This window comes from Euprymna scolopes, chromosome 11 (assembly GCF_053919585.1).
Source record: "Euprymna scolopes isolate OS-2025 chromosome 11, ASM5391958v1, whole genome shotgun sequence".
Lineage (NCBI taxonomy): Eukaryota > Metazoa > Mollusca > Cephalopoda > Sepiida > Sepiolidae > Euprymna > Euprymna scolopes.
Window position 1 is genome coordinate 22,890,978 of NC_136492.1, and position 12,680 is coordinate 22,903,657.

Here is a 12,680-nt window from a genome sequence, read left to right on the forward strand (position 1 = left end):
GTGGAAAATCTTGTTTAAGATGAAGACCTTCTCTATTTATATATCCATCATCACACAAAGACCACATGTGGAGACATGTAAGAATCCTGCCCACCCTCCCCCAAGAAACTTTTGATGGTTCTAAAAAGTTCTTTTAGTCGACCCATTAGCATTCCCTAGTGTGGGTGCTTAAAGTCAATGGCAATGAATCAGTCCCTCCTCCTCTAGGTGGAGGTAATGTCAAGCATTTATCTCCTTCTTATCACAGGAAGATGTGATACAATGTCGGAAGGCAGGAATGGAAATGCCAGCATACATCTGGACCGCAAGAAATGCCAGAGCAGCACAGTCAGTATTCCCTGGTAGGGGAAAAATAGGTTGTTAGTGATAAACTAACCCCTTCTCAAAGTGAGAAGATAAGGCCTGGGATGGTGGATCTCCTATTACTATGTAGAACATTGCCTCAGCCTAACAGACACAAGATTATCACAGTTGCAGTGGCTTACTCTTTGTCGCCTAAATGTACAAGATCTCTCCTCAAGATGTTTCCAATAAGATTGTCTGTAGAGGAGGGAAGATAACTCTTTGGAACCGAATAGGACCAGACCCCACTCCGTGTGTAGTTATAAACTGCTAAATTTAATATACTGGTAAGTTTAGCAAAGACCAAACAGAAATTAGAATAAAATTTTCAAATTACAAGAGGCTTTTTAACTTACATCAATGGGGTATGATTCTATTTAGTCCTAGAGAGTCATCTTTCCAAGCACTACCTCCTCCACAGCCAATTTCATTTGAAACATCAAGCTTACCAGTTGAGGCTATATTCTCTACAATCAGTCCGCTAGAAGCTACTATGACTATGATAGCCTTGCATCTATGAAGCTGAGGTATAGTTCTAGGTAGTCCTAGGAGGTCCACATCCCCAGGTTTTACCTTCTCGCTTTAAGAAGATGTTAGTTTATTGCAGACTGCCTATTGCATTCTTACCAAGGAGTACCGACGGGGCTGTTCAGGCATTTCTTGAAAAGTCAACGCATAGCCTGCACTCTAGGGCCGAGTAGAATCATACCCCACTTTGATGAAAGCCAGAAGACCTCCTGTCAAATTCTAATTTCAGTTTGGTCTTTGCCAGAATGAGAAGGTTTTTAGTATATTAAATTTAACAGTTTATAACTACACAGTTAGGAACTTGCTTTTTTTATTTCATTTTTTTTTTTTTTTAATGCAGTATTTTTGATATACAGTTAATAATATATATTTTTTTTAATTGGAGAGAAAATATCATTTCTGGGAAAAAAAAAAAGGAAAAAGTAGCTATACTTTGTACCAAGCTCAGGTCATGTGACCACTGTCAATGTGGATTGGCCGCCATGTTGTGGCTTAGGCAATGTGTATTTTGTTGTTGTTATCATCGCCGTCTCGAGTGATACACATTTTTCCTTTGCTCTATTGACGTATTTTATTTACATTTTTGGTGAGTTTATGCTTTTTATTTTAATTTGATCCACCGTTTCGCCTTTCCTGAAAATTATTTGCAGCTGAATTCGTTCGAAATAATCGTGAACCGGACTTACTTTTTTATTTTTATTTTTTAGTTCTTAGAAAATCGAGATTGCGTAAAGCGTTGATTAAGAGATGCGTTTACGGTTGCGCACAAGAAAGTTTAACAATTTATTTATTCTTCATTTTCACCTGTTTCTCTTTTAATAATACTCTTTATCTACCTGTGGTTTATTGTAAACGTCTATATTACTTTTTTAGCTCGTGTAAAACGATCATTTCTAACTCTTATTAGTTAACTCGTACGGATTTTGTTCGTTCATTGACGTCACTTTTTCTGTCACCTGATTTAAGACTTTAAGTAAATAAAATATATACATTTAAAACCACTTTTAGATATTTATCTAGCAAAACTCTTGATTTATAAGCGAATAAACCCCGCAGTGTTCAAATGTAGTTGTTAATTTATACTTTCAGTGATAAAAAAAACACACACAAAAAAAAAAAAAAATGTTTCTTTACTAGGAATGGAAACGTATTTTTGTCTCCGCCTTTTTACGGTTTTGTTGTTGTTGTTGACGACTTGTTTTTATTTAATCCTGTTTCGTTGTTGTTAAAATAATTATATTTAATTAATAATTATTTGAAGTGAAACTTAAATAATTATTTTCACTTGTTAAATACTTTCAGTACTTAAAAAAGGGTACATGTGGGTATACTGAAAAGGTACTTTATCTTTTAATATCAATAAAAAAAAATGTTTACCACCATTAAGACGAAAAAAAAACAAAAAAAAACAAAGATTATAAACATTCATTTTTTTTTTTTTTTGTATTTATGCAGAATACGCACCGTGCTGAAATAATGGCGCTATTTTAAAACCCCTTCTAAACAAGGGTGAGAGAGGTGTTTTTTTTTTTTTTTTTTTTTTAAACTATTCTGTACTTTCACCTAACAATTTAATAAAAGAAAAAGTGGCCACGACGTATTTTTTTTTTTTTACGCGGCCATTTTTTTTTTTGTTTGTTTGAAAACGCCTGTTTTTCAAGCCAAATAAACACTTTACATGAAGTAAAAACACCACAAACCTACCCAGTTAAGTAGAAGAGTAACTTATCTTGCCTTTGGTAACCTTTATTTATTATATATGATTTTTTTTACCACTCTTTCGAAGGACTGTGGACAGTAAAACATACCCCCCCATTTTTTTTTTTTTTTTTTTTTTTTTTTTTTTTTTTTACTAAGTTTACCTTTTAAACGGAACCTAAAACTGATCGAAAATAAATTAAAAAAAAATAAAAATTCTTGATATGAGGATTATTCTTATTTTGGTTGTTAAATTTACATCGTTTCAAACGATGGCCGGAGGTTACATCGGCCGAAACGATGTATTTAACGACGAAGATGAGAATAAGAGACAGAACAATCTCCTAAATAAACTTGTTTACATTATAACGTGACCATAAATCGGTGACCAATTTAAGTGTTCGTTGAATGAGAAACTGATCCCTCATTTTTATTACGTCGTTTTTTAGCCTTCTCAAAATAGTCGATTGTTATTTTATTTTTTTGAGTTTTATTTGAATTTTAAGTTATCAAATTGGTGCTTATGCACTTATTTTACCGTTCTATTTTTTAAAAAATAGTATTTTCAAGTTAAATTAAAGTTTTACGATATCTTTTTTTCTGTTAGGTGAAAGTACAGAATAATTACGAAACACCCTCTCCTCCGCCCCATTTTAAGAATGGTTTTCTAAATAATGGTATTATTTCAGTGCGATAACATAAGTACCATCAAATTTATTTATCGATACTATCTTAATTTTATCGTTAAAATTAGTTAATATCTTTCCTAATGTTGGGAGTGTAAGTCACTCTGTGTATCAAAAAAAAAAAAAATGGAAAGGTGCTTCTACAGAATTTGAACCAAACCGACTTGCCGAGCAAAGCCTAAAACTTGTGTTATTTTAAGGTTAGGGATAGATTAATGTTACAAACAGTTTGGTTCAAATTCTGTACAAGTACCTAAAACAAAAAAACTATCACAAAAAGACACTTTGGTATTTATGCAGAATACGGACCGTCCTGAAATATTGACGTTAGTATTTAGAAACCCATTCTTAACATGAGGAGGGGGAGGACATTTTGTAACCATTCGATACTTTCACTTAACAGTCTAATAAACAAAAAATACGGGTATTTTCCAGTATAGCCAACAAAACGGGAAAGTGATAAAAAAAACAAAAGCAAATAAATCTTACGAAAGGCAAGATAAGTTACTTTTCTACTTACCTGAATAAGAATTTTTTGTATTTAAACTTATTTCAAAGTGTTTATTTACTTTGAAACACAATTAGTGCCAGTAAAAACTAAATTTAACTTGAAAATGCCATCTTAAAATACCTTGGTCCGTAAACTGTAGAAGTACCAAAAGTCTATATTCTTTATAATGCTTGTAAAAAAAAAAAAAAAAAAAAAGTACAAATGACAGTCTATATTCAATGAGGAGTTTATAACACTTCTGGCCATCCATACTGACTTGAGAAGCCCCAATCAAAATTGGGAAGGCTTCTCTTCAATTTAACCAAAAACCCTCCTGAGAACGAGAAATTTTTTGTTTTGTTTTCGATTAACATTACTGCATATTCTCTCCATGCCCTCATAGCAAGAACGCTTTCTTCTGTCACAACGAAAAATAAAATAAAATACTTCCTCTTCTTGGTCTCCGTTGATTTCAGTGTAATGTTGGTTTTGTGCAGTTCTAGGAAGTCCACCCTCACAGGCCTTTGCCTTCTCTCTTTGAGAAGGGGTTAGTTTATTGCTAATCGCCTGAGGCTTTTTTTTTTTTTTTTTGCAGGTCACAGTGCCTCTCCTTGGAGACGCTGACTTCTCAATCTCACTTCTCGACTTTGGTGTCATAGTTCTTGCAGTGGGAGAGAACTAAATACGCCTCTCTCTTCATGTGTCTGGAGTCAGAAGGAATTTTCATGGACAGAATTTTTTTCCAAGACCTCCAGTCTGTAGAACACCATACCACAGGACTGCCTCCCTGCAGACAACAACATAGTTGTCTTTAAATCCAATGTCCCAAAGTACTTGTGAACCTTCACATAAATAATCCAACTTTGTAGTTCATTCCATTGATTGTTTTCGGTTGACAATCGTTCCATCTCATTAACCATTATCCTCAAGTGGCTTTTAGCCTTGATAAGTTGATACTGAAAAGTAAACAATACAAACAAGCAAACGAAACAAAAAAAACATGAATAGACATATTAGAGAGAAAGGATTTGATAGTTCAGAAGAGATTTTCAGATATTTTATAGCTAGCAGCTCTATGAAGCAACCCTTTTTCATGATCTAATAAAAGATCTTTGATGTGTCGAGAGCTATTGCCCTAGAAACACAGCACCCATTGAGACATTCGCTAATCATATGCAGTATTACAGTCAGCAGTTGATCTTGCAAGATAAAATCCATATTATTTGGCACTAAGTAAATTATAGTGTGGCAGGTGGTAGCGTATGAAGGTATAATTATACAGATTTTTATTTTCTTGTGGAAACTTTTTTATATGCATTAAAAGGCTAAACATTTGTGATTAATTTCTTACATCTATATCTATAGTAGAAGGCCTCTGTTAGTTGACCATACTACTTGCAGTGGCATTCACCCGTGGTGGGTTGTGCCAACTTCAATGGTGTTAATCGCATCGCGCATCCAGACTATCCACCTTCGTCAATCAGCAGCAGTGTCAGTGACATAATCTAGCCATCTGCGATTCCAGTGTCGGACACTAAAAATGCGAAAACCAGGCACAAGTTCCAAGTTTGCTTTGACTGTTGCAAGTCACACCTTGAGTTAACCATCTCGGCACTTCTTCCAACCAGTGGGTGAATTGGGTGTTACCAGTTTACAGATAAACTCCTCACCAGGTTAGTGCAGCATTTGATCGAACCACTGGTCTCACTTTGAGTTAAGTTTCTTCCAGGCCAATATTGTTCTGACATCCATATTGTTCTGACCATGACTTCATAGATTTGCAACTGCGTGAATCATCTCATCTCCTGATGAGACCAGAGTTGTTTTTGAAGATAGACAAAGGCAGTTCTGGACAGATATGAGTGATGATTTTGTCTCTCATCTAAGCAGTGGCTGTAAAATTGGTACGCAGATACTTGAAGCACTCAACCTCTTCCACAGCTTCATCAAGGGTTACAGCCACTCAGTCAGGTACAGGGTAGTTTGCAAAGAGAATCTTTATCTCGTAAACGTTTATGTTTATCCCCTACCATATTGGCCATGTAACTGACCTCGCAGAGTGCATACTGAACCTCTGTGTAGAACTAGCTAACGATTGCAATTTCGTGGACAAAATTGCAAGCAATGATGAGGCAGTCCTGGCCAACTCTGACAAGAGTGATCAGGTGGACCATAGATGCAACATTCTTAGCCTCATTGTTCTGCTTGTGTCTGAAAAGGATAAACCAAAAGAGGCAGATTCTGTTGCAAAGGTCACAAACTTGTGTTCTCTTTTCTACATGCGTGTTTCTCTTTAGTAACATTTATCAGCTTTGCCCAAGATTTCACATGATTGTGCAAAGTTTTTTTTCTATTTTGAGCGGTCATCTGTAATGCTCTCACATGACCGAATGTCACTCGCCTTCATATCTCATCTCACAATGTATTGGGATTGGAGGGGGCCAGTGGTCGTTCTCCCAGATGCCAGCTCTCCATACAGAATGACCTTTAATGTGCACATCCTTCATGTAGTGGATATGGCTTGACCAGCATAGTCTGTTTTGTTTAAGGATTGTGTACATACTGGGAAGGCTTTGCATGATAGGGCCTGTGTTGGGCACATCTTTATCTTGCCAAGGATGTGGTGGAGACTAGGGATGTACAGATTAGTAAATTGATCGATTAGCGATTAATTGGTCTTTGATAATCGGCGGATTCATAGGTTTTCTAATGCTGACTTAACATCAAATTTTGTTGTCATAAATTATACTAACATTAATTAAATTGTGAATGAAGACAAGTTAACTCCCTCTTTTGCTTGGCAGTGAAAATTTATCAAAAAGAGACATGCATATTATCAAATAACAGGCATGACGTGCTGTAAACCTGTCGACTTTTACAACAGCACTGAATTTGAGGCAAATAGATGTAAGCATATGGAAAATTTCCATCTTTTCTCTTCCTATCGAATTAACATTATTTTGTACTTTAAATCATTATTTTGTACTTTAAATCATTATTTTGTACTTTAAATCATTATTTTTGTACTTTAAATCATTATTTTTTTACTTTAAATCATTATTTTTTTACTTTAAATCATTTGTCAAAAAATTATTACTTCATCTTTCAGTTTTAATCTTGAAGAATTGTAAAGTAAATTGCAACGATGTTCAAACCGAAAATAAAGCATTCATCATCAGTCATACTCTTATTCCTCATTTTTGGGCTCTTTCTACCATAACATATTTTTATTTTTCTGGTTTAGATAACAGTAGAACCCCGGGATACAGCATTAGAAATTCGTAACAAAATACAGTACAGTATATAATACACATTTATATAATCAAATAAGATTCTAAATATTATCATAAGGCAGGGCGAATACCGTAACCAGGGGCTTGAAAAACATTGTATTCCACATTGTAATCTGAAAAAAACGTTTCCTAGGGCCACCGTATCCCGGGGTTCTACTGTATGTATATTTTATTGAAATAAATTACTCATTAAATATCAGACATAAGTAATTTAAATAAGTAAAAAAATAACTAACTATTGATAACAACCTTCAACCATTATGGCAAACAGTTTCTATTGGAAGCATTTTCATGTCAATCCCAAGAATAAGAATACAGCAGTTTGCAAGTTATGTCAAACCACATCAAAGTGTGGCAAATCAACAAAAACTTTTACAATAACAAATATGTTAAACCATCTTAGAAATGTTCACTCAAAAGAAGCAAAAGTTGCAGATAAGAAAAGGAAGCGCAATGAATATTCAGGGACAGACTCCAGCAAAACACCAAACTATTATAGAAACAATATTGGCCAAAATAGAAAATTTGGGATATTAATGGTCACAGGTGACAAGAGATCCATTATCTGAGAAGAGAAATGATTGCTGTTGATATTCAACCATATTCTGTAACATCTGATATTGGATTTAATAGGCTTATTGCAAAATATTGTTCAAATTATAGCATTCCATCAAAAAAGTATTTCATTGCAAAATAATTTAATATATTTACAAAAGTAAAACAAAAATTCAACTGTCTCTTGCTGAAATTAGCATTTCATGGACTACAGACATTTGGGCAGCTACAACAGATAATGCTCCCTTTCTGAGTTTGATAGGTCATTGGCTTTCAAATGATTTTGAACAGTGCAAAGCTGTGCTTAATGTTGTTCCATTCCCTGGTGTACACACAGGTGCAAGAATAAGTGAAAAATTGCACAATGTTCTGGATGAGTATAAAATCTTCAATAAAGTTTTCTTAGTTTTGTGGGATTCAGGAAGAAATATGGTTGCAGATGTCAAAGAATGTGATTTAAAATAACTATCATACATTGTAACTCTGGCTGTGAAGACAACCATTACATCTAAGAGAAATACAGTTCTTACTTTAATCGCTTTTCTTTAGCAATTAGCAAATTAACTGAAATACAGGATCAGCTTAATTTGGAAAAACAAACTCATTCAAGATGTGATTACATAGTGGAATTTAATATATTATATGCTGAAAAGAAATTAAGAATGACAAAAAACTCTTGTAATGTGTGCTGTTGATAAGATTCTTACCTTAACAATTTACCAATGGGGACTTGTTTGAAAAAATATGCAGTTTCTGAGTCCATTTGAAGAAATTACCAAACATCAACCATTTCAACGATACCTACAAATTTAGCTCTGAGGTTATTTCTGTCAAAAGCTGTTCAATCTAATTCTAGTATTTCTGACTTTTGTGGAATCCTTCTTACCATTGTTAAACAATTCAGGTTATCAATGGAAACAAGATTTTCATCCTATCTAAATGATAAAAACTTGTATAAGTCTACTTTTCTAAACCCGTGATTCAAATATTAATGTTAAAAGATTGGCATAGAAAACAGTTAAAATTAAATTCTACATCTACTTTCCACTGATGATCAGCAGTATACACTATCCTGCTGAGGATGAAGATGCACGAACATTTGTAATTTACAACATTGCAACTTCGAAATCAACTGACCATAACCAGCAAGAATGTCACAAAAGATGTTTTCATCACTCCTAATATAAGAAGATAGTAGGAAGTAAAAGTACAATTATTTCTAATTCAATTTTGACCTTCATTTTTGAGGTGTGAAAAGTGAGCATCTATAAATATAAAAGCGAAAATGTATGTATGTATGTGTGTTCACTTTTTCTGTATGTCTACAAAAGGCTTTTTGCAGAGAAGCGGCCAGTCGGTTCACAACTTTTTAAAACTTTTTATATCACATATAAATCGTAATATCTCAGAGTTAACAACGGAGCTCGCCTGTCTATTTAATTTGCTCGACTTCGGGAAGATAAATATTCAACATTTGTCGTTCGCCACATGTGGATTAGTCTTTTTCCTATAATAAAAGCGACACTAATTCTGGCGGTATTTTCCATCTATCAGCAGAAATGTCCGAAAGCAATCAGCTTTGATCAATGTGGAAATATTTTCCATATATCAAACAATTGCTATTCAATTTGGACAAGGGGAGCTATTTCCCCCTACCCCCAACGTCTTGGGGGAAAAAAAAAAAAAAAAAAAAGGCATTCCCGCAGTAAATGAAATGCTACCCCGCAGTCAAAAGTTGACCTCATTAAGTCATTAAAACGTGCATCTGCCAAATCCAAGTAATTAAGTAAATTCAAACGTGTTTCCGTTAACATCTCACGGTGGCCCAATGGTTAAAACCCTCGCACTTTTTTTTTTTTTTCACACTTTAATTTCCAACTTTGCCTCAAGGGTTCGGGTTCGATCCTCATACTTACCTACCAAAACATTTTTTTTTTATTTTACCCCCCCCCTCCCCTCCCCTCAGAGTTTCCACACACACCTCCAAACACCCGGGTAACGCTGGGTACCCCTCGCTAGTCATTAATAAGAGCAAAATTGCACTGATGGACAATTTTTAAAGTATCATAAAATAAAACTGAATTAAAAGACAGTAAATATAAACATTCAATATAATTCTATACATAGTGATTATCATGTCTATTTTTTTTTTTTTTTTAAACAATTCCAGCTACAACTTCATTATAAGTTGATAAAAATGCTGATATTTTCAATTTTGATGGCAGAAATAAAATACTAAATGCCATAAACATATACTAATTTCAAAATCACACATCACAAAAACTACTAAGATCTGGAATATTGCATGCCTAATCCATACATATTGTAGAATTCTATATCCAAATGTCAGCTCTTTACACCATGCACTTCTTAAATAGTATCCTCAAGAAACTGTAATAATTTTATGTAGTGTTTTTTCACTTTGTTTATCATGGTGATGTAATTAAGTAAACGTACATGTTCAACATCAGTTTAATTGTGATAAAAGTAGGAACTGCATGTTATCAACGATATTGTTCTTTATACAATTGGTATTTCTTTGAGATTCTGTTGAATTCTTTGCTTGGCACTGATCACATTCGTTCATTTTGAGGTGGCTCCCTCAACCTCTTCATTAGTCACACATACAGAGAAAAGACTTCAGTTGTCCTTCTTCAATACTTGTTTTGTATTGTTTATTAAATTATGTGAAAGTACAGATTAGTTACCCCCCCCCCAAAAAAAAACCCCAAAAAACCCCTCTTCTGCACATGTTAAGAAACAGGTTTCCAAAAAGTTCTCAGCATAAGTACTATTTTTTTTTTTTTAACTTCTTTATTTTTGTATTGGCTTTGTTCAAGTTAATGCTGTGATTGTTTACAAGTGATTTATTTCCGGTTTATGCGGACTGTTCTTCTTTACAGTGAATGCCCAGAAAGTCCCCTCTGATTAATGTTTACCAGTTCTATAATAAACAAACAAACTTGACTGTTTTTCAGAATAACAGAATATTTTTTATCTGGTAAACATTAATCAGAAAGGACTTTTTCATGGCATATATGTGAAACAGAATGATTCACACACACTGGAATAATAAGAGATTCGTTCATTTTTTTCATACGAGAATTTGCGACGCTATAAAATTCCTACCTTAACGACTTACCATTGGGGACTTGTTCAAAAAATTGTCCAGTTATTGAGTCCATTTGAAGAAATCACCAAAGAAGCAAATCACAGAACTTCAACTATATCGATAATATCTACAATTTTAGTTTTGAGGCTCGTATTTCTTTCAAAAGCTGTGCAATCTAATTTTGATATTTTTGACTTCTTACCACTGTTGAACAATTCAATGAATCAATGGAAACAAAATTTTCATCCTATCTAAATGATAAAAACTTGTGTTTGTCTACCAAAAATCAAATTTAAATTTCAAAAGAATATGGAAACATCTACTTTCTACTGATGATAATGAAGCAGAATCAGCAGGATACACTTGTTCAAGCTCTGTTGAGGGTTAAGAAGATCAAAGTGAAAATAAAACTGTATTTCTTTCAAACCTGTTTGATGAATTAGCTTCAAATAAACCTACACTAACAAATAAAAATTTAGAGCAGAGTTAAACCTGGAAACTGCAATTAAAACAGAAATAGAAGAACCACAATCTAAACTAAAAAATAGTAAATCTCTTATGCTTAAATGCACAAAAGAACTTAATCATTATGTAGCTTTACAATACTTGCATAAGGTGATGATCCATTTCAGTGGTAGAAGACACAGGAGACCGTACCACTGCTGAATAAACTGGCTTCAAAATATTTAAGCACACCACCTTCATCTGTGGAAAGTGATATACTCTTTAGTACAGGTGGTAATGTGTGTGAACCTATGAGAAACAAGCTGTGTCCTGAGAATGGAGAAATGCTAATGTTTCTTCATTACAACTTAAAAGTATTCAACTTTAAATACTGAGGAGACATGAGAGTAAAGAGGCCAGACAGCAAGAATAGAAGAGGAAGTAGAGCAGAAGCAGGTGCAGAACTTATAGTAATTCACTTAAAGAATTACAACTTGTACTTTGTAGTTGGTTTGTAATTTCTTTTTTATCTTGTCTAATTCTTTAATTATATTCATTTAAGAATTGGAAATTATACTTTGTACTTTTATTTAATAAAGGCAAAAAAGTCATAATAGTGGCTAGACACTTAATTAATTGTTAAGTTAGCAGTTACTATGTTAATGTGCCAAAGCTATCTGATGAGTCACTTGGTAGTGATGAAATGATTTAAATTTAATAGGAAAGAGAAAAGTAATTAATCGGCGAAGTGGCTGATTAATCAATGCACCCCTAGTGGAGACTATGCATGTGGAAGGTGTTGGATTACCATTCCTGTCTGGCGTAAATAGTCCATGACAGGAGTGTGCTGATGAGGCAGGTATTATAAACTACCATCTTAGCCTTCAATGTAAACTTGGGATTTTTCCACACTCTGGATGTGAGGTGAGCAGGTATTGTAGCTGGTTTCCTAATCTTCTTGTTAATATCTATATTATACTAAACTGTAATAATCTTGCTTGTTTGAACATTGTATATTAGATGGTGGGAGGAGAATCAAAAGAGACAAGTAGTGGTAAGAGGAAAGTAATCAGATAATGTTAATGAATAAAGGATGTAATGGATCAACCAATAAAGGATTGTCTGGTTGGTTAGTCACCATAGCAACAAGGTTTTTATTAGATGACATGAATATAACTTTATCCAGCCACAGCAGCTTTTGAAGCAAAACAGTTTTTTGTCATAACTGACATTTCTGATGCTTAATCATGAAATCTTGCTGATTTGCTTTTTATAAAGCACAAATTTATTCACTAATGTAAAACAGTTGCATCTAAAGGGACGATTAGAATCTTAAAAAGATCTCTCCGTTAGAATGTATGGAATGCATGCAAAAAGAAATGAACAAAATACAGAGGACATGACTGATGCTAATACATAATTACACGTATGTATGTGACCAGTTAGGAAAAGCAAGTGTTGTATGTGCTCCCCACTTATCTCTGCCTTGTTTCCAATTTACCATTGGAATCAGGCAGTGCCGACTCGGGAGA

The 12,680-nt window shown here is 33.9% G+C and overlaps 1 protein-coding gene across 2 annotated transcripts in view; it reads left to right on the forward strand.

The window, feature by feature from the left end:
- The first annotated feature begins 1,265 nt into the window (after positions 1–1,265).
- Positions 1,266–12,680, forward strand: part of LOC145287807 (E3 ubiquitin-protein ligase RNF13-like) — a 287,508-nt gene continuing 276,093 nt past the window's right edge. The window contains exon 1 of one of the 2 annotated variants that reach the window (XM_080135655.1): positions 1,266–1,456. The gene's annotated coding sequence lies outside the window, so the exon portion shown is untranslated. The remainder of the gene's footprint in view (positions 1,457–12,680) is intronic. The other variant, XM_080135654.1, reaches the window with a different exon arrangement.